The sequence below is a fragment of the Narcine bancroftii genome, chromosome 4, assembly GCF_036971445.1.
Source record: "Narcine bancroftii isolate sNarBan1 chromosome 4, sNarBan1.hap1, whole genome shotgun sequence".
Taxonomy (NCBI): Eukaryota; Metazoa; Chordata; class Chondrichthyes; order Torpediniformes; family Narcinidae; genus Narcine; species Narcine bancroftii.
The window spans coordinates 163,686,865-163,710,121 of record NC_091472.1 but is presented as its reverse complement, the minus strand read 5'-3'; positions in this window follow the sequence as shown (position 1 = coordinate 163,710,121).

The following is a 23,257-nucleotide window of genomic DNA, read 5'->3' as shown; positions in this document are numbered from 1 at the left end:
CCCCGCCTCTGATTCCCCAGCTCTGATTCCGCACATCCAATTCCCTGCCTCTGATTCCCCAACTCTGATTCCCCACCTCTGATTCCCCATATCTGATTCCCCGCCTCAGATTCCCCGCGTCTGATTCCCTGCCTCTGATTCCCCGCCTCTGATTCCCTGCCTCTGATTCCCCAGCTCTGATTCCCCGCCTCTGATTCCCCGCATCTGATATCCTGCATCTGATTCCAAGCCTCTGATTCCCTGCCTCTGATTCCCAACCTCTGATTCCCCACCTCTGATTCCCCATATCTGATTCCCCGCCTCTGTTTCCCCGCCTCGGATTCCCCGCCTCTGTTTCCCCATATCTGATTCCCGGCCTCTGATTCCCCGCCTCTGATTCCCCATATCTGATTCCCTGCCTCTGATTCCCCAACTCTGATTCCCCGCCTCTGATTCCCCAGCTCTGAATCCCCGCCTCTGATTCCCCGCGTCTGATTCCCTGCCTCTGATTCCCCGCCTTGATTCCCCATCTCTGATTCACGACCTCTGATTCCCCACCTCTGATTCCCTATATTTGATTCCCCGCCTCTGTTTCCCCGCCTCTGATTCGCCGCCTCTGATTCCCCATATCTGATTCCCCGCCTCTGATTGCCCACCTCTGATTCCCAGCCTCTGATTCGCCAGCTCTGATTCCCCGCCTCTGATTCCCCGCATCTGATTCCCTGCCTCTGATTCCCCGCCTCTGATTCCCCATCTCTGATTCACCGCCTTTGATTCGCCACCTCTGATTCCCCATATCTGATTCCCCACCTCTGTTTCCCCGCCTCTGATTCCCCGCCTCTGATTCTCCATATCTCATTCCCCGCCTCTGAATCCCCACCTCTGATTCCCGGCCTCTGATTCCCCATCTCTGATTCCGCACATCCGATTCCCTGCCTATGATTCCCCACCTCTGATTCCCCGCCTCTGATTCCCCATATCTGATTCCCTGCCTCTGTTTCCCCGCCTCTGATTCCCTACCTCTGTTTCCCCATATCTGATTCCCCGCCTCTGATTCCCCAACTCTAATACCCCGCCTCTGATTCCCCAGCTCTGATTCCCCGCCTCTGATTCCCCGCCTCTGATTCCCCGCCTCTGATTCCCCAGCTCTGATTCCCCGCCTCTGATTCCAGGCCTCTGATTCCCATCATCTGATTCCGGCCTCTGATTCCCGGCCTCTGATTCCCTGCTTCTGATTCTGATTCCCTGCCTCTGATTCCCCATCTCTGATTCCGCACATCTGATTCCCTGCCTCTGATTCCCCACCTCTGATTCCCCATATCTGATTCCCCGCCTCTGTTTCCCCGCCTCTGATTCCCCGCCTCTGTTTCCCAATATCTAAGTCCCCACCTCTGATTCCCCAAATCTGATTCCCCGCCTCTATTTCCCCATATCTGAATCCCCGCCTCTGATTCCCCAACTCTGATTCCCCGCCTCTGATTCCCCAGCTCTGATTCCCCGACTCTGATTCCCGGCGTCCGATTCCCTGCCTCTGATTCCCCGCCTCTGATTCCCCATCTCTGATTCCCCGCCTCTGATTCCCCGTGTCTGATTCCCTGCCTCTGATTCCCCGCCTCTGATTCCCCGCCTCTGATTCCCTGACACTGAATCCCTGCCCCTGATTCCCCACCTCTGATTCCCCATATCTGATTCCCCGCCTCTGTTTCCCCGCCTCTGATTCCCCGCCTCTGATTCCCCATATCTGATTCCCTGCCTCTGATTCCCCAACTCTGATTCCCCGCCTCTGATTCCCCAGCTCTGAATCCCCGCCTCTGATTCCCCGTGTCTGATTCCCTGCCTCTGATTCCCCGCCTTGATTCCCCATCTCTGATTCACAACCTCTGATTCCCCACCTCTGATTCCCTATATTTGATTCCCCGCCTCTGTTTCCCCGCCTCTGATTCCCCGCCTCTGATTCTCCATATCTGAGTCCCCGCCTCTGATTGCCCACCTCTGATTCCCCGCCTCTGATTCGCCAGCTCTGATTCCCCGCCTCTGATTCCCCATCTCTGATTCCCCGCCTCTGATTCCCCGTGTCTGATTCCCTGCCTCTGATTCCCCAACTCTGATTCCCCGCCTCTGATTCCCCAGCTCTGAATCCCCGCCTCTGATTCCCCGTGTCTGATTCCCTGCCTCAGATTCCCCGCCTCTGATTCCCCATCTCTGATTCCCCGCCTCTGATTCCCCGCCTCTGATTCCCCAGCTCTGAATCCCCGCCTCTGATTCCCCGTGTCTGATTCCCTGCCTCTGATTCCCCGCCTTGATTCCCCATCTCTGATTCACAACCTCTGATTCCCCACCTCTGATTCCCTATATTTGATTCCCCGCCTCTGTTTCCCCGCCTCTGATTCCCCGCCTCTGATTCTCCATATCTGAGTCCCCGCCTCTGATTGCCCACCTCTGATTCCCCGCCTCTGATTCGCCAGCTCTGATTCCCCGCCTCTGATTCCCCGCATCTGATTCCCTGCCTCTGATTCCCCGCCTCTGATTCCCCATCTCTGATTCACCGCCTTTGATTCGCCACCTCTGATTCCCCATATCTGATTCCCCACCTCTGTTTCCCGGCCTCTGATTCCCCGCCTCTGATTCTCCATATCTCATTCCCCGCCTCTGAATCCCCATCTCTGATTCCCGGACTCTGATTCCCCACCTCTGATTCCCGGCCTCTTATTCCCAGCATCTGATTCCCGGCCTCTGATTCCCGGCCTCTGATTCCCCGCTTCTGATTCTGATTCCCTGCCTCTGATTCCCCATCTCTGATTCAGCACATCTGAATCCAAGCCTCTGATTCCCCACCTCTGATTCCTCATATCTGATTCTCCGCCTCTGTTTCCCCGCCTCTGATTCCCCGCCTCTGTTTCCCTATATCTAATTCCCCACCTCTGATGCCCCAACTCTGATTCCCCGCCTCTGATTCCCCAGCTCTGATTCCGCACATCCAATTCCCTGCCTCTGATTCCCCAACTCTGATTCCCCACCTCTGATTCCCCATATCTGATTCCCCGCCTCAGATTCCCCGCGTCTGATTCCCTGCCTCTGATTCCCCGCCTCTGATTCCCTGCCTCTGATTCCCCAGCTCTGATTCCCCGCCTCTGATTCCCCGCATCTGATACCCTGCATCTGATTCCAAGCCTCTGATTCCCTGCCTCTGATTCCCAACCTCTGATTCCCCACCTCTGATTCCCCATATCTGATTCCCCGCCTCTGTTTCCCCGCCTCGGATTCCCCGCCTCTGTTTCCCCATATCTGATTCCCGGCCTCTGATTCCCCGCCTCTGATTCCCCATATCTGATTCCCTGCCTCTGATTCCCCAACTCTGATTCCCCGCCTCTGATTCCCCAGCTCTGAATCCCCGCCTCTGATTCCCCGCGTCTGATTCCCTGCCTCTGATTCCCCGCCTTGATTCCCCATCTCTGATTCACGACCTCTGATTCCCCACCTCTGATTCCCTATATTTGATTCCCCGCCTCTGTTTCCCCGCCTCTGATTCGCCGCCTCTGATTCCCCATATCTGATTCCCCGCCTCTGATTGCCCACCTCTGATTCCCAGCCTCTGATTCGCCAGCTCTGATTCCCCGCCTCTGATTCCCCGCATCTGATTCCCTGCCTCTGATTCCCCGCCTCTGATTCCCCATCTCTGATTCACCGCCTTTGATTCGCCACCTCTGATTCCCCATATCTGATTCCCCACCTCTGTTTCCCCGCCTCTGATTCCCCGCCTCTGATTCTCCATATCTCATTCCCCGCCTCTGAATCCCCATCTCTGATTCCCGGACTCTGATTCCCCTCCTCTGATTCCCGGCCTCTTATTCCCAGCATCTGATTCCCGGCCTCTGATTCCCGGCCTCTGATTCCCTGCTTCTGATTCCCTGCCTCTGATTCCCCATCTCTGATTCCGCACATCTGATTCCCTGCCTCTGATTCCCCTCCTCTGATTCCCCATATCTGATTCCCCGCCTCTGTTTCCTCGCCTCTGATTCCCCGCCTCTGTTTCCCTATATCTAATTCCCCACCTCTGATGCCCCAACTCTGATTCCCCACCTCTGATTCCCCAGCTCTGATTCCCCGCCTCTGATTCCCTGCATCCGATTCCCCATATCTGATTCCCCGCCTCTGTTTCCCCGCCTCTGATTCCCCGCCTCTGTTTCCCCATATCTGATTCCCGCCTCTGATTCCCAACTATGATTCCCCGCCTCTGATTCCCCAGCTCTGATTCCCTGCCTCTGATTCCCCGCGTTCTATTCCCTGCCTCTGATTCCCCGCCTGTGATTCCCCATCACTGATTCACCACCTCTGATTCCCTACCTCTGATTCCCCATATCTAATTCCCCGCCTCTGTTTGCCCGCCTCTGATTCCCCGCCTCTGTTTCCCCATATCTGATTCCCCGCCTCTGAATCCCCAAATCTGATTCCCTGCCTCAGATTCCCCAGCTCTGATTCCCCGCCTTTGATTCCCCCCGTCTGATTCCCAGCCTCTGAATCCCCGTGTCTGATTTCCTGCCTCTGATTCCCCGCCTCTGATTCCCCATCTCTGATTCACCGCCTCTGATTCCCCACCTCTGATTCCCCATCTCTGATTCCGCACATCCAATTCCCTGCCTCTGATTCCCCAACTCTGATTCCCCACCTCTTATTCCCCAGCTCTGATTCCCCGCTTCAGATTCCCCGCGTCTGATTCCCAGCCTCTGATTCCCCGCCTCTGATTCCCTGCCTCTGATTCCCCATATCTGATTCCCCGCCTCTGATTCCCTATATTTGATTCCCCGCCTCTGTTTCCCCGCCTCTGATTCCCCGCCTCTGATTCTTCATATCTGAGTCCCCGCATCTGATTGCCCACCTCTGATTCCCCGCTTCTGATTCGCCAGCTCTGATACCCCGCCTCTGATTCCCCGCATCTGATTCCCTGCCTCTGATTCCCCGCCTCTGATTCCCCATCTCTGATTCACCGCCTTTGATTCGCCACCTCTGATTCCCCATATCTGATTCCCCACCTCTGTTTCCCGGCCTCTGATTCCCCGCCTCTGATTCTCCATATCTCATTCCCCGCCTCTGAATCCCCATCTCTGATTCCCGGACTCTGATTCCCCACCTCTGATTCCCGGCCTCTTATTCCCAGCATCTGATTCCCGGCCTCTGATTCCCGGCCTCTGATTCCCCGCTTCTGATTCTGATTCCCTGCCTCTGATTCCCCATCTCTGATTCAGCACATCTGAATCCAAGCCTCTGATTCCCCACCTCTGATTCCTCATATCTGATTCCCCGCCTCTGTTTCCCCGCCTCTGATTCCCCGCCTCTGTTTCCCTATATCTAATTCCCCACCTCTGATGCCCCAACTCTGATTCCCCGCCTCTGATTCCCCAGCTCTGATTCCGCACATCCAATTCCCTGCCTCTGATTCCCCAACTCTGATTCCCCACCTCTGATTCCCCATATCTGATTCCCCGCCTCAGATTCCCCGCGTCTGATTCCCTGCCTCTGATTCCCCGCCTCTGATTCCCTGCCTCTGATTCCCCAGCTCTGATTCCCCGCCTCTGATTCCCCGCATCTGATACCCTGCATCTGATTCCAAGCCTCTGATTCCCTGCCTCTGATTCCCAACCTCTGATTCCCCACCTCTGATTCCCCATATCTGATTCCCCGCCTCTGTTTCCCCGCCTCGGATTCCCCGCCTCTGTTTCCCCATATCTGATTCCCGGCCTCTGATTCCCCGCCTCTGATTCCCCATATCTGATTCCCTGCCTCTGATTCCCCAACTCTGATTCCCCGCCTCTGATTCCCCAGCTCTGAATCCCCGCCTCTGATTCCCCGCGTCTGATTCCCTGCCTCTGATTCCCCGCCTTGATTCCCCATCTCTGATTCACGACCTCTGATTCCCCACCTCTGATTCCCTATATTTGATTCCCCGCCTCTGTTTCCCCGCCTCTGATTCGCCGCCTCTGATTCCCCATATCTGATTCCCCGCCTCTGATTGCCCACCTCTGATTCCCAGCCTCTGATTCGCCAGCTCTGATTCCCCGCCTCTGATTCCCCGCATCTGATTCCCTGCCTCTGATTCCCCGCCTCTGATTCCCCATCTCTGATTCACCGCCTTTGATTCGCCACCTCTGATTCCCCATATCTGATTCCCCACCTCTGTTTCCCCGCCTCTGATTCCCCGCCTCTGATTCTCCATATCTCATTCCCCGCCTCTGAATCCCCATCTCTGATTCCAGGACTCTGATTCCCCTCCTCTGATTCCCGGCCTCTTATTCCCAGCATCTGATTCCCGGCCTCTGATTCCCGGCCTCTGATTCCCTGCTTCTGATTCCCTGCCTCTGATTCCCCATCTCTGATTCCGCACATCTGATTCCCTGCCTCTGATTCCCCTCCTCTGATTCCCCATATCTGATTCCCCGCCTCTGTTTCCCCGCCTCTGATTCCCCGCCTCTGTTTCCCTATATCTAATTCCCCACCTCTGATGCCCCAACTCTGATTCCCCACCTCTGATTCCCCAGCTCTGATTCCCCGCCTCTGATTCCCTGCATCCGATTCCCCATATCTGATTCCCCGCCTCTGTTTCCCCGCCTCTGAATCCCCGCCTCTGTTTCCCCATATCTGATTCCCGCCTCTGATTCCCAACTATGATTCCCCGCCTCTGATTCCCCAGCTCTGATTCCCTGCCTCTGATTCCCCGCGTTCTATTCCCTGCCTCTGATTCCCCGCCTGTGATTCCCCATCACTGATTCACCACCTCTGATTCCCTACCTCTGATTCCCCATATCTAATTCCCCGCCTCTGTTTGCCCGCCTCTGATTCCCCGCCTCTGTTTCCCCATATCTGATTCCCCGCCTCTGAATCCCCAAATCTGATTCCCTGCCTCAGATTCCCCAGCTCTGATTCCCCGCCTTTGATTCCCCCCGTCTGATTCCCAGCCTCTGAATCCCCGTGTCTGATTTCCTGCCTCTGATTCCCCGCCTCTGATTCCCCATCTCTGATTCACCGCCTCTGATTCCCCACCTCTGATTCCCCATCTCTGATTCCGCACATCCAATTCCCTGCCTCTGATTCCCCAACTCTGATTCCCCACCTCTGATTCCCCAGCTCTGATTCCCCGCTTCAGATTCCCCGCGTCTGATTCCCAGCCTCTGATTCCCCGCCTCTGATTCCCTGCCTCTGATTCCCCATATCTGATTCCCCGCCTCTGATTCCCCAACACTGATTCCCCGCTTCTGATTCCCCAGCTCTGAATCCCCGCCTCTGATTCCCCGCGTCTGATTCCCTGCCTCTGATTCCCCGCCTCTGATTCCCCATCTGTGATTCACAACCTCTGATGCCCCACCTCTGATTCCCCATATCTGATTCCCCGCCTCTGTTTCCCCGCCTCTGAATCCCCGCCTCTGATTCCCCATATCTGATTCCCCGCCTCTGATTGCCCACCTCTGATTCCCCGCGTCTGATACCCTGCCTCTGATTCCCCGCCTCTGATTCCCCATCTCTGATTCACCACCTCTGATTCCCGGCCTCTGATTCCCCATCTCTGATTCCGCACATCCGATTCCCTGCCTATGATTCCCCACCTCTGATTCCCCGCCTCTGATTCCCCATATCTGATTCCCTGCCTCTGTTTCCCCGCCTCTGATTCCCTACCTCTGTTTCCCCATATCTGATTCCCCGCCTCTGATTCCCCAACTCTAATACCCCGCCTCTGATTCCCCAGCTCTGATTCCCCGCCTCTGATTCCCCGCCTCTGATTCCCCGCCTCTGATTCCCCAGCTCTGATTCCCCGCCTCTGATTCCAGGCCTCTGATTCCCATCATCTGATTCCGGCCTCTGATTCCCGGCCTCTGATTCCCTGCTTCTGATTCTGATTCCCTGCCTCTGATTCCCCATCTCTGATTCCGCACATCTGATTCCCTGCCTCTGATTCCCCACCTCTGATTCCCAATATCTGATTCCCCGCCTCTGTTTCCCCGCCTCTGATTCCCCGCCTCTGTTTCCCAATATCTAAGTCCCCACCTCTGATTCCCCAAATCTGATTCCCCGCCTCTATTTCCCCATATCTGAATCTCCGCCTCTGATTCCCCAACTCTGATTCCCCGCCTCTGATTCCCCAGCTCTGATTCCCCGACTCTGATTCCCGGCGTCCGATTCCCTGCCTCTGATTCCCCGCCTCTGATTCCCCATCTCTGATTCCCCGCCTCTGATTCCCCGTGTCTGACTCCCTGCCTCTGATTCCCCGCCTCTGATTCCCCGCCTCTGATTCCCTGACACTGAATCCCTGCCCCTGATTACCCACCTCTGATTCCCCATATCTGATTCCCCGCCTCTGTTTCCCCGCCTCTGATTCCCCGCCTCTGATTCCCCATATCTGATTCCCTGCCTCTGATTCCCCAACTCTGATTCCCCGCCTCTGATTCCCCAGCTCTGAATCCCCGCCTCTGATTCCCCGTGTCTGATTCCCTGCCTCTGATTCCCCGCCTTGATTCCCCATCTCTGATTCACAACCTCTGATTCCCCACCTCTGATTCCCTATATTTGATTCCCCGCCTCTGTTTCCCCGCCTCTGATTCCCCGCCTCTGATTCTCCATATCTGAGTCCCCGCCTCTGATTGCCCACCTCTGATTCCCCGCCTCTGATTCGCCAGCTCTGATTCCCCGCCTCTGATTCCCCGCATCTGATTCCCTGCCTCTGATTCCCCGCCTCTGATTCCCCATCTCTGATTCACCGCCTTTGATTCGCCACCTCTGATTCCCCATATCTGATTCCCCACCTCTGTTTCCCGGCCTCTGATTCCCCGCCTCTGATTCTCCATATCTCATTCCCCGCCTCTGAATCCCCATCTCTGATTCCCGGACTCTGATTCCCCACCTCTGATTCCCCAGCTCTGATTCCCCGCCTCTGATTCCCCAGCTCTGATTCCGCACATCCAATTCCCTGCCTCTGATTCCCCAACTCTGATTCCCCACCTCTGATTCCCCATATCTGATTCCCCGCCTCAGATTCCCCGCGTCTGATTCCCTGCCTCTGATTCCCCGCCTCTGATTCCCTGCCTCTGATTCCCCATATCTGATTCCCCGCCTCTGATTCCCCAACTCTGATTCCCCGCTTCTGATTCCCCAGCTCTGAATCCCCGCCTCTGATTCCCCGCGTCTGATTCCCTGCCTCTGATTCCCCGCCTCTGATTCCCCATCTGTGATTCACAACCTCTGATGCCCCACCTCTGATTCCCCATATCTGATTCCCCGCCTCTGTTTCCCCGCCTCTGATTCCCCGCCTCTGATTCCCCATATCTGATTCCCCGCCTCTGATTGCCCACCTCTGATTCCCGGCCTCTGATTCCCCGCCTCTGATTCCCCATCTCTGATTCACCACCTCTGATTCCCGGCCTCTGATTCCCCATCTCTGATTCCGCACATCCGATTCCCTGCCTATGATTCCCCACCTCTGATTCCCCGCCTCTGATTCCCCATATCTGATTCCCTGCCTCTGTTTCCCCGCCTCTGATTCCCTTCCTCTGTTTCCCCATATCTGATTCCCCGCCTCTGATTCCCCAACTCTAATACCCCGCCTCTGATTCCCCAGCTCTGATTCCCCGCCTCTGATTCCCCGCATCTGATTCCCTGCCTCTGATTCCAGGCCTCTGATTCCCATCATCTGATTCCGGCCTCTGATTCCCGGCCTCTGATTCCCTGCTTCTGATTCTGATTCCCTGCCTCTGATTCCCCATCTCTGATTCCGCACATCTGATTCCCTGCCTCTGATTCCCCACCTCTGATTCCCCATATCTGATTCCCCGCCTCTGTTTCCCCGCCTCTGATTCCCCGCCTCTCTTTCCCAATATCTAAGTCCCCACCTCTGATTCCCCAAATCTGATTCCCCACCTCTGATTCCCCAGCTCTGATTCCCCGCCTCTGATTCCCCGCATCTGATTCCCTGCATCTGATTCCAAGCCTCCGATTCCCTGCCTCTGATTCCCAACCTCTGATTCCCCACCTCTGATTCCCCATATCTGATTCCCCGCCTCTGTTTCCCCGCCTCGGATTCCCCGCCTCAGTTTCCCCATATCTGATTCCCGGCCTCTGATTCCCCGCCTCTGATTCCCCACCTCTGATTCCCTGCCTCTGATTCCCCATCTCCGATTCCCTGCCTCTGATTCCCAACCTCTGATTCCCCACCTCTGATTCCCCATATCTGATTCCCCGCCTCTGTTTCCCCGCCTCTGATTCCCCGCCTCTGATTCCCAACTCTGATTCCCCGCCTCTGATTCCCCAGCTCTGATTCCCCGTGTTTGATTCCCTGCCTCTGATTCCCTGCCCTGATTCCCCATCTCTGTTTCACCGCCTTTGATTCGCCACCTCTGATTCCACATATCTGATTCCCCGCCTCTGTTTCCCCGACTCTGATTCCCTTCCTCTGATTCCCAACCTCTGATTCCACACCTCTGATTCCTCATATCTGATTCACCGCCTCTATTTCCCCATATCTGAATCCCCGCCTCTGATTCCCCAACTCTGATTCCCCGCCTCTGATTCACCATCTCTGATTCCCCGACTCTGATTCCCGGCGTCCGATTCCCTGACTTTGATTCCCCGCCTCTGATTCCCCATCTCTGATTCCCCGCCTCTGATTCCCCGTGTCTGATTCCCTGCCTCTGATTCCCCGCCTCGTATTCCCCGCCTTCTGATTCCCTGACACTGAATCCCTGCCCCTGATTCCCCACCTCTGATTCCCCATATCTGATTCCCCGCCTCTGTTTCCCCGCCTCTGATTCCCCGCCTCTGATTCCCCATATCTGATTCCCTGCCTCTGATTCCCCAACTCTGATTCCCCACCTCTGATTCCCCAGCTCTGAATCCCCGCCTCTGATTCCCCGTGTCTGATTCCCTGCCTCTGATTCCCCGCCTTTATTCCCCATCTCTGATTCACAACCTCTGATTCCCCACCTCTGATTCCCTATATTTGATTCCCCGCCTCTGTTTCCCCGCCTCTGATTCCCCGCCTCTGATTCCCCATATCTGATTCCCCGCCTCTGATTGCCCACCTCTGATTCCCCGCCTCTGATTCGCCAGCTCTGATTCCCCGCCTCTGATTCCCCGCATCTGATTCCCTGCCTCTGATTCCCCGCCTCTGATTCCCCATCTCTGATTCACCGCCTTTGATTCGCCACCTCTGATTCCCCATATCTGATTCCCCACCTCTGTTTCCCGGCCTCTGATTCCCCGCCTCTGATTCTCCATATCTCATTCCCCGCCTCTGAATCCCCATCTCTGATTCCCGGACTCTGATTCCCCACCTCTGATTCCCGGCCTCTTATTCCCAGCATCTGATTCCCGGCCTCTGATTCCCGGCCTCTGATTCCCGGCTTCTGATTCTGATTCCCTGCCTCTGATTCCCAATCTCTGATTCAGCACATCTGAATCCCTGCCTCTGATTCCCCACCTCTGATTCCTCATATCTGATTCCCCGCCTCTGTTTCCCCGCCTCTGATTCCCCGCCTCTGTTTCCCTATATCTAATTCCCCACCTCTGATGCCCCAACTCTGATTCCCCGCCTCTGATTCCCCAGCTCTGATTCCCCGCCTCTAATTCCCCAGCTCTGATTCCTCTCCTCTGATTCCCCGCATCCGATTCCCCATATCTGATTCCCCGCCTCTGTTTCCCCGCCTCTGATTCCCCGCCTCTGTTTCCCCATATCTGATTCCCCGCCTCTGATTCCCAACTATGATTCCCCGCCTCTGATTCCCCAGCTCTGATTCCCTGCGTCTGATTCCCTGCGTTCTATTCCCTGCCTCTGATTCCCCGCCTGTGATTCCCCATCACTGATTCACCACCTCTGATTCCCCACCTCTGATTCCCCATATCTAATTCCCCGCCTCTGTTTGCCCGCCTCTGATTCCCCGCCTCTGTTTCCCCATATCTGATTCCCCGTCTCTGAATCCCCAACTCTGATTCCCTGCCTCTGATTCCCCAGCTCTGATTCCCCGCCTTTGATTCCCCCCGTCTGATTCCCAGCCTCTGAATCCCCGTGTCTGATTTCCTGCCTCTGATTCCCCGCCTCTGATTCCCCATCTCTGATTCCTCTGATTCCCCACATCTGATTCCCCATCTCTGATTCCGCACATCCGATTCCCTGCCTCTGATTCCCCAACTCTGATTCCCCACCACTGATTCCCCAGCTCTGATTCCCCGCCTCAGATTCCCCGCGTCTGATTCCCTGCCTCTGATTCCCCGCCTCTGATTCCCCATCTCTGATTCCCCACCTCTGACTCCCCGTGTCTGATTCCCTGCCTCTGATTCCCCGCCTCTGAATCCCAGTCTCTGATTCCCCATATCTGATTCCCCGCCTCTGATTCCCTGCCTCTGATTCCCCAGCTGTGATTCCCCGCCTTTGATTCCCCCCGTCTGATTCCCAGCCTCTGAATCCCCGTGTCTGATTTCTTACCTCTGATTCCCCGCCTCTGATTCCCCATCTCTGATTCACCGCCTCTGATTCCCCATCTCTGATTCCCCACCTCTGATTCCCCATATCTGATTCCCTGCCTCTGTTTCCCCGCCTCTGCTTCCCCACCTCTGTTTCCCCATATCTGATTCCCCGCCTCTGATTCCCCAACTCTAATACCCCGCCTCTGATTCCCCAGCTCTGATTCCCCGCCTCTGATTCCCCGCATCTGATTCCCTGCCTCTGATTCCCCGCCTCTGATTCCAGGCCTCTGATTCCCAGCATCTGATTCCGGCCTCTGATTCCCGGCCTCTGATTCCCTGCTTCTGATTCTGATTCCCTGCCTCTGATTCCCCATCTCTGATTCCGCACATCTGATTCCTTGCCTCTGATTCCCCACCTCTGATTCCCCATATCTGATTCCCCGCCTGGGTTTCCCCGCCTCTGATTCCCCGCCTCTGTTTCCCAATATCTAAGTCCCCGCCTCTGATTCCCCAAATCTGATTCCCCACCTCTGATTCCCCAGCTCTGATTCCCCGCCTCTGATTCCCCGCATCTGATCCCTGCATCTGATTCCAAGCCTCTGATTCCCTGCCTCTGATTCCCAACCTCTGATTCCCCACCTCTGATTCCCCATATCTGATAGCCCGCCTCTGTTTCCCCGCCTCGGATTCCCCGCCTCTGTTTCCCCATATCTGATTCCCGGCCTCTGATTCCCCGCATCTGATTCCGCGCCTCAGATTCCCTGCCTCTGATTCCCCATCTCCGATTCCGCACATCTGATTCCCTTCCTCTGATTCCCCGCCTCTGATTCCCCGCCTCTGATTCCCTGCCTCTGATTCCCAACCTCGGATTCCCCACCTCTGATTCCCCATATCTGATTCCCCGCCTCTGTTTCCCCGCCTCTGATTCCCCGCCTCTGATTCCCAACTCTGATTCCCCGCCTCTGATTCCCCAGCTCTGATTCCCCGTGTTTGATTCCCTGCCTCTGATTCCCTGCCCTGATTCCCCATCTCTGTTTCACCGCCTTTGATTCGCCACCTCTGATTCCCCATATCTGATTCCCTGACTTTTATTCCCTGCCTCTGATTCCCAACCTCTGATTCCACACCTCTGATTCCCCATATCTGATTCCCCGCCTCTATTTCCCCATATCTGATTCCCCGCCTCTGATTCCCCAACTCTGATTCCCCGCCTCTGATTCCCCATCTCTGATTCCCCGCCTCCGATTCCCCGTGTCTGATTCCCTGCCTCTGATTCCCCGCCTCTGATTCCCCGCCTCTGATTCCCTGCCACTGATTCCCTGCCCCTGATTCCCCAATTCTGATTCCCCATATCTGATTCCCCGCCTCTGTTTCCCCGCCTCTGATTCCCCGCCTCTGATTCCCCATATCTGATTCCCTGCCTCTGATTCCCCAACTCTGATTCACCGCCTCTGATTCCCCAGCTCTGAATCCCCGCCTCTGATTCCCCGCGTCTGATTCCCTGCCTCTGATTCCCCGCCTTGATTCCCCATTTCTGATTCACCGCCTTTGATTCGCCACCTCTGATTCCCCATATCTGATTCCCCACCTCTGTTTCCCGGCCTCTGATTCCCCGCCTCTGATTCTCCATATCTCATTCCCCGCCTCTGAATCCCCATCTCTGATTCCCGGACTCTGATTCCCCACCTCTGATTCCCGGCCTCTTATTCCCAGCATCTGATTCCCGGCCTCTGATTCCCGGCCTCTGATTCCCGGCTTCTGATTCTGATTCCCTGCCTCTGATTCCCAATCTCTGATTCAGCACATCTGAATCCCTGCCTCTGATTCCCCACCTCTGATTCCTCATATCTGATTCCCCGCCTCTGTTTCCCCGCCTCTGATTCCCCGCCTCTGTTTCCCTATATCTAATTCCCCACCTCTGATGCCCCAACTCTGATTCCCCGCCTCTGATTCCCCAGCTCTGATTCCCCGCCTCTGATTCCCCAGCTCTGATTCCCCGCCTCTGATTCCCCGCATCCGATTCCCCATATCTGATTCCCCGCCTCTGTTTCCCCGCCTCTGATTCCCCGCCTCTGTTTCCCCATATCTGATTCCCCGCCTCTGATTCCCAACTATGATTCCCCGCCTCTGATTCCCCAGCTCTGATTCCCTGCGTCTGATTCCCTGCGTTCTATTCCCTGCCTCTGATTCCCCACGTCTGATTCCCCATATCTAATTCCCCGCCTCTGTTTGCCCGCCTCTGAGTCCCCGCCTCTGTTTCCCCATATCTGATTCCCCGTCTCTGAATCCCCAACTCTGATTCCCTGCCTCTGATTCCCCAGCTCTGATTCCCCGCCTTTGATTCCCCCCGTCTGATTCCCAGCCTCTGAATCCCCGTGTCTGATTTCCTGCCTCTGATTCCCCGCCTCTGATTCCCCATCTCTGATTCCTCTGATTCCCCACATCTGATTCCCCATCTCTGATTCCGCACATCCGATTCCCTGCCTCTGATTCCCCAACTCTGATTCCCCACCACTGATTCCCCAGCTCTGATTCCCCGCCTCAGATTCCCCGCGTCTGATTCCCTGCCTCTGATTCCCCGCCTCTGATTCCCCATCTCTGATTCCCCACCTCTGATTCCACGTGTCTGATTCCCTGCCTCTGATTCCCCGCCTCTGAATCCCAGCCTCTGATTCCCCATATCTGATTCCCCGCCTCTGATTCCCTGCCTCTGATTCCCCAGCTCTGATTCCCCGCCTTTGATTCCCCCCGTCTGATTCCCAGCCTCTGAATCCCCGTGTCTGATTTCCTGCCTCTGATTCCCCGGTTCTGATTCCCCATCTCTGATTCACCGCCTCTGATTCCCCATCTCTGATTCCCCACCTCTGATTCCCCATATCTGATTCCCTGCCTCTGTTTCCCCGCCTCTGATTCCCCACCTCTGTTTCCCCATATCTGATTCCCCACCTCTGATTCCCCAGCTCTGATTCCCCGCCTCTGATTCCCCGCATCTGATTCCCTGCCTCTGATTCCCCGCCTCTGATTCCAGGCCTCTGATTCCCAGCATCTGATTCCGGCCTCTGATTCCCGGCCTCTGATTCCCTGCCTCTGATTCCCCATCTCTGATTCCGCACATCTGATTCCTTGCCTCTGATTCCCCACCTCTGATTCCCCATATCTGATTCCCCGCCTGGGTTTCCCCGCCTCTGATTCCCCGCCTCTGTTTCCCAATATCTAAGTCCCCGCCTCTGATTCCCCAAATCTGATTCCCCACCTCTGATTCCCCAGCTCTGATTCCCCGCCTCTGATTCCCCGCATCTGATTCCCTGCATCTGATTCCAAGCCTCTGATTCCCTGCCTCTGATTCCCAACCTCTGATTCCCCACCTCTGATTCCCCATATCTGATTCCCCGCCTCTGTTTCCCCGCCTCGGATTCCCCGCCTCTGTTTCCCCATATCTGATTCCCGGCCTCTGATTCCCCGCATCTGATTCCGCGCCTCAGATTCCCTGCCTCTGATTCCCCATCTCCGATTCCGCACATCTGATTCCCTTCCTCTGATTCCCCGCCTCTGATTCCCCGCCTCTGATTCCCTGCCTCTGATTCCCAACCTCGGATTCCCCACCTCTGATTCCCCATATCTGATTCCCCGCCTCTGTTTCCCCGCCTCTGATTCCCCGCCTCTGATTCACAACTCTGATTCCCCGCCTCTGATTCCCCAGCTCTGATTCCCCGTGTTTGATTCCCTGCCTCTGATTCCCTGCCCTGATTCCCCATCTCTGTTTCACCGCCTTTGATTCGCCACCTCTGATTCCCCATATCTGATTCCCCGACTTTGATTCCCTGCCTCTGATTCCCAACCTCTGATTCCACACTTCTGATTCCCCATATCTGATTCCCCGCCTCTATTTCCCCATATCTGATTCCCCGCCTCTGATTCCCCAACTCTGATTCCCCGCCTCTGATTCCCCAGCTCTGATTCCCCGACTCTGATTCCCGGAGTCCGATTCCCTGCCTCTGATTCCCCGCCTCTGATTCCCCATCTCTGATTCCCCGCCTCCGATTCCCCGTGTCTGATTCCCTGCCTCTGATTCCCCGCCTCTGATTCCCCGCCTCTGATTCCCTGCCACTGATTCCCTGCCCCTGATTCCCCAATTCTGATTCCCCATATCTGATTCCCCGCCTCTGTTTCCCCGCCTCTGATTCCCCGCCTCTGATTCCCCATATCTGATTCCCTGCCTCTGATTCCCCAACTCTGATTCACCGCCTCTGATTCCCCAGCTCTGAATCCCCGCCTCTGATTCCCCGCGTCTGATTCCCTGCCTCTGTTTCCCCGCCTTGATTCCCCATCTCTGATTCACAACCTCTGATTCCCCACCTCTGATTCCCTATATTTGATTCCCCGCCTCTGTTTCCCTGCCTCTGATTCGCAACCTCTAATTCCCCACCTCTGATTCCCCATATCTGATTCCCCGCCTCTGTTTCCCTGCCTCTGATTCCCGGCCTCTGTTTCCCCATATCTGATTCCCCTCCTCTGATTCCCCAACTCTGATTCCCCGCCTCTGATTCCCCAGCTCTGATTCCCCGCCTTTTATTCCCGGCCTCTGATTCCCTGCCACTGATTCCCCGCCCCTGATTCCCCACCTCTGATTCCCGATATATGATTCCCCGCCTCTGTTTCCCCAGCTCTGATTCCCCACCTCTGATTCCCCAGCTCTGATTCCCTGCCACTGATTCCCCGCCCCTGATTCCCCACCTCTGATTTCCCATATCTGATTCCCCGCCTCTGTTTCCCCAGCTCTGATTCCCTGCCTCTGATTCCCTGCCCTGATTCCCCATCTCTGTTTCACCGCCTTTGATTCGCCACCTCAGATTCCCCATATCTGATTCCCCGCCTCTGTTTCCCCGCCTCTGATTCCCTGCCTCTGATTCCCAACCTCTGATTCCACACCTCTGATTCCCCATATCTGATTCCCCGCCTCTATTTCCCCATATCTGATTCCCCGCCTCTGATTCCCCAACTCTGATTCCCCACCTCTGATTCCCCACCTCTGATTCCCCGCCTCTGATTCCCGGCGTCCGATTCCCTGCCTCTGATTCCCCGCCTCTGATTCCCCATCTCTGATTCTCCATATCTGATTCCCCGCCTCTGAATCCCCATCTCTGATTCCCGGACTCTGATTCCCCTCCTCTGATTCCCGGCTTCTTATTCCCAGCATCTGATTCCCGGCCTCTGATTCCCGGCCTCTGATTCCCCGCTTCTGATTCTGATTCCCTGCCTCTGATTCCCCATCTCTGATTACGCACATCTGATTCCCCACCACTGATTCCCCAGCTCTGATTCCCCGCCTCTGATTCCCCGCATCTGATACCCTGCATCTGATTCCAAGCCTCTGATTCCCTGCCTCTGATTCCCAACCTCTGATTCCCCACCTCTGATTCCCCATATCTGATTCCCCGCCTCTGTTTCCCCGCCTCGGATTCCCCGCCTCTGTTTCCCCATATCTGATTCCCGGCCTCTGATTCCCCGCCTCTGATTCCCCATATCTGATTCCCTGCCTCTGATTCCCCAACTCTGATTCCCCGCCTCTGATTCCCCAGCTCTGAATCCCCGCCTCTGATTCCCCGCGTCTGATTCCCTGCCTCTGATTCCCCGCCTTGATTCCCCATCTCTGATTCACAACCTCTGATTCCCCACCTCTGATTCCCTATATTTGATTCCCCGCCTCTGTTTCCCCGCCTCTGATTCCCCGCCTCTGATTCCCCATATCTGATTCCCCGCCTCTGATTGCCCACCTCTGATTCCCAGCCTCTGATTCGCCAGCTCTGATTCCCCGCCTCTGATTCCCCGCATCTGATTCCCTGCCTCTGATTCCCCGCCTCTGATTCCCCATCTCTGATTCACCGCCTTTGATTCGCCACCTCTGATTCCCCATATCTGATTCCCCACCTCTGTTTCCCCGCCTCTGATTCCCCGCCTCTGATTCTCCATATCTCATTCCCCGCCTCTGAATCCCCATCTCTGATTCCCGGACTCTGATTCCCCTCCTCTGATTCCCGGCCTCTTATTCCCAGCATCTGATTCCCGGCCTCTGATTCCCGGCCCTTGATTCCCCGCTTCTGATTCCCTGCCTCTGATTCCCCATCTCTGATTCCGCACATCTGATTCCGTGCCTCTGATTCCCCTCCTCTGATTCCCCATATCTGATTCCCCGCCTCTGTTTCCCCGCCTCTGATTCCCCGCCTCTGTTTCCCTATATCTAATTCCCCACCTCTGATGTCCCAACTCTGATTCCCCGCCTCTGATTCCCCAGCTCTGATTCCCCGCCTCTGATTCCCTGCATCCGATTCCCCATATCTGATTCCCCGCCTCTGTTTCCCCGCCTATGATTCCCCGCCTCTGTTTCCCCATATCTGATTCCCGCCTCTGATTCCCAACTATGATTCCCCGCCTCTGATTCCCCAGCTCTGATTCCCTGCCTCTGATTCCCCGCGTTCTATTCCCTGCCTCTGATTCCCCGCCTGTGATTCCCCATCACTGATTCACCACCTCTGATTCCCTACCTCTGATTCCCCATATCTAATTCCCCGCCTCTGTTTGCCCGACTCTGATTCCCCGCCTCTGTTTCCCCATATCTGATTCCCCGCCTCTGAATCCCCAACTCTGATTCCCTGCCTCAGATTCCCCAGCTCTGATTCCCCGCCTTTGATTCCCCCCGTCTGATTCCCAGCCTCTGAATCCCCGTGTCTGATTTCCTGCCTCTGATTCCCCGCCTCTGATTCCCCATCTCTGATTCACCGCCTCTGATTCCCCACCTCTGTTTCCCCATCTCTGATTCCGCACATCCAATTCCCTGCCTCCGATTCCCCAACTCTGATTCCCCACCTCTGATTCCCCAGCTCTGATTCCCCGCCTCAGATTCCCCGCGTCTGATTCCCTGCCTCTGATTCCCCGCCTCTGATTCCCTGCCTCTGATTCCCCATATCTGATTCCCCGCCTCTGATTCCCCAACTCTGATTCCCCGCTTCTGATTCCCCAGCTCTGAATCCCCGCCTCTGATTCCCTGCGTCTGATTCCCTGCCTCTGATTCCCCGCCTCTGATTCCCCATCTGTGATTCACAACCTCTGATGCCCCACCTCTGATTCCCCATATCTGATTCCCCGCCTCTGTTTCCCCGCCTCTGATTCCCCGCCTCTGATTCCCCATATCTGATTCCCCGCCTCTGATTGCCCACCTCTGATTCCCCGCGTCTGATACCCTGCCTCTGATTCCCCGCCTCTGATTCCCCATCTCTGATTCACCACCTCTGATTCCCGGCCTCTGATTCCCCATCTCTGATTCCGCACATCCGATTCCCTGCCTATGATTCCCCACCTCTGATACCCCGCCTCTGATTCCCCATATTTGATTCCCTGCCTCTGTTTCCCGGCCTCTGATTCCCTACCTCTGTTTCCCCATATCTGATTCCCCGCCTCTGATTCCCCAACTCTAATACCCCGCCTCTGATTCCCCAGCTCTGATTCCCCGCCTCTGATTCCCCGCATCTGATTCCCTGCCTCTGATTCCCCGCCTCTGATTCCAGGCCTCTGATTCCCATCATCTGATTCCGGCCTCTGATTCCCGGCCTCTGATTCCCTGCTTCTGATTCTGATTCCCTGCCTCTGATTCCCCATCTCTGATTCCGCACATCTGATTCCCTGCCTCTGATTCCCCACCTCTGATTCCCCATATCTGATTCCCCGCCTCTGTTTCCCCGCCTCTGATTCCCCGCCTCTGTTTCCCAATATCTAAGTCCCCACCTCTGATTCCCCAAATCTGATTCCCCACCTCTGATTCCCCAGCTCTGATTCCCCGCCTCTGATTCCCCGCATCTGATTCCCTGCATCTGATTCCAAGCCTCTGATTCCCTGCCTCTGATTCCCAACCTCTGATTCCCCACCTCTGATTCCCCATATCTGATTCCCCGCCTCTGTTTCCCCGCCTCGGATTCCCCGCCTCAGTTTCCCCATATCTGATTCCCGGCCTCTGATTCCCCGCCTCAGATTCCACGCCTCTGATTCCCTGCCTCTGATTCCCCATCTCCGATTCCCTGCCTCTGATTCCCAACCTCTGATTCCCCACCTCTGATTCCCCATATCTGATTCCCCGCCTCTGTTTCCCCGCCTCTGATTCCCAACTCTGATTCCCCGCCTCTGATTCCCCAGCTCTGATTCCCCGTGTTTGATTCCCTGCCTCTGATTCCCTGCACTGATTCCCCATCTCTGTTTCACCGCCTTTGATTCGCCACCTCTGATTCCACATATCTGATTCCCCGCCTCTGTTTCCCCGACTCTGATTCCCTTCCTCTGATTCCCAACCTCTGATTCCACACCTCTGATTCCCCATATCTGATTCCCCGCCTCTATTTCCCCATATCTGAAACCCCGCCTCTGATTCCCCAACTCTGATTCCCCGCCTCTGATTCCCCAGCTCTGATTCCCCGACTCTGATTCCCGGCGTCCGATTCCCTGCCTCTGATTCCCCGCCTCTGATTCCCCATCTCTGATTCCCCATCTCTGATTCCCCGCCTCTGATTCCCCGTGTCTGATTCCCTGCCTCTGATTCCCCGCCTCTGATTCCCCGCCTCTGATTCCCTGACACTGAATCCCTGCCCCTGATTCCCCACCTCTGATTCCCCATATCTGATTCCCCGCCTCTGTTTCCCCGCCTCTGATTCCCCATATCTGATTCCCCGCCTCTGATTCCCCAACTCTGATTCCCCGCTTCTGATTCCCCAGCTCTGAATCCCCGCCTCTGATTCCCCGCGTCTGATTCCCCAACTCTGATTCCCCACCTCTGATTCCCCAGCTCTGATTCCCCGCCTCAGATTCCCCGCGTCTGATTCCCTGCCTCTGATTCCCCGCCTCTGATTCCCTGCCTCTGATTCCCCGCCTCTGATTCCCCGCCTCTGATTCCCCAACTCTGATTCCCCGCTTCTGATTCCCCAGCTCTGTATCCCCGCCTCTGATTCCCCGCGTCTGATTCCCTGCCTCTGATTCCCCGCCTCTGATTCCCCATCTGTGATTCACAACCTCTGATGCCCCACCTCTGATTCCCCATATCTGATTCCCCGCCTCTGTTTCCCCGCCTCTGATTCCCCGCCTCTGATTCCCCATATCTGATTCCCCGCCTCTGATTGCCCACCTCTGATTCCCCGCGTCTGATACCCTGCCTCTGATTCCCCGCCTCTGATTCCCCATCTCTGATTCACAACCTCTGATTCCCGGCCTCTGATTCCCCATCTCTGATTCCGCACATCCGATTCCCTGCCTATGATTCCCCACCTCTGATACCCCGCCTCTGATTCCCCATATTTGATTCCCTGCCTCTGTTTCCCGGCCTCTGATTCCCTAACTCTGTTTCCCCATATCTGATTCCCCGCCTCTGATTCCCCAACTCTAATACCCCGCCTCTGATTCCCCAGCTCTGATTCCCCGCCTCTGATTCCCCGCATCTGATTCCCTGCCTCTGATTCCCCGCCTCTGATTCCAGGCCTCTGATTCCCATCATCTGATTCCGGCCTCTGATTCCCGGCCTCTGATTCCCTGCTTCTGATTCTGATTCCCTGCCTCTAATTCCCCATCTCTGATTCCGCACATCTGATTCCCTGCCTCTGATTCCCCACCTCTGATTCCCCATATCTGATTCCCCGCCTCTGTTTCCCCGCCTCTGATTCCCCGCCTCTGTTTCCCAATATCTAAGTCCCCACCTCTGATTCCCCAAATCTGATTCCCCACCTCTGATTCCCCAGCTCTGATTCCCCGCCTCTGATTCCCCGCATCTGATTCCCTGCATCTGATTCCAAGCCTCTGATTCCCTCCCTCTGATTCCCAACCTCTGATTCCCCACCTCTGATTCCCCATATCTGATTCCCCGCCTCTGTTTCCCCGCCTCGGATTCCCCGCCTCAGTTTCCCCATATCTGATTCCCGGCCTCTGATTCCCCGCCTCAGATTCCCCGCCTCTGATTCCCTGCCTCTGATTCCCCATCTCCGATTCCCTGCCTCTGATTCCCAACCTCTGATTCCCCACCTCTGATTCCCCATATCTGATTCCCCGCCTCTGTTTCCCCGCCTCTGATTCCCCGCCTCTGATTCCCAACTCTGATTCCCCGCCTCTGATTCCCCAGCTCTGATTCCCCGTGTTTGATTCCCTGCCTCTGATTCCCTGCACTGATTCCCCATCTCTGTTTCACCGCCTTTGATTCGCCACCTCTGATTCCACATATCTGATTCCCCGCCTCTGTTTCCCCGACTCTGATTCCCTTCCTCTGATTCCCAACCTCTGATTCCACACCTCTGATTCCCCATATCTGATTCCCCGCCTCTATTTCCCCATATCTGAATCCCCGCCTCTGATTCCCCAACTCTGATTCCCCGCCTCTGATTCCCCAGCTCTGATTCCCCGACTCTGATTCCCGGCGTCCGATTCCCTGCCTCTGATTCCCCGCCTCTGATTCCCCATCTCTGATTCCCCATCTCTGATTCCCCGCCTCTGATTCCCCGTGTCTGATTCCCTGCCTCTGATTCCCCGCCTCTGATTCCCCGCCTCTGATTCCCTGACACTGAATCCCTGCCCCTGATTCCCCACCTCTGATTCCCCATATCTGATTCCCCGCCTCTGTTTCCCCGCCTCTGATTCCCCGCCTCTGATTCCCCATATCTGATTCCCTGCCTCTGATTCCCCAACTCTGATTCCCCGCCTCTGATTCCCCAGCTCTGAATCCCCGCCTCTGATTCCCCGTGTCTGATTCCCTGCCTCTGATTCCCCGCCTTGATTCCCCATCTCTGATTCACAACCTCTGATTCCCCACCTCTGA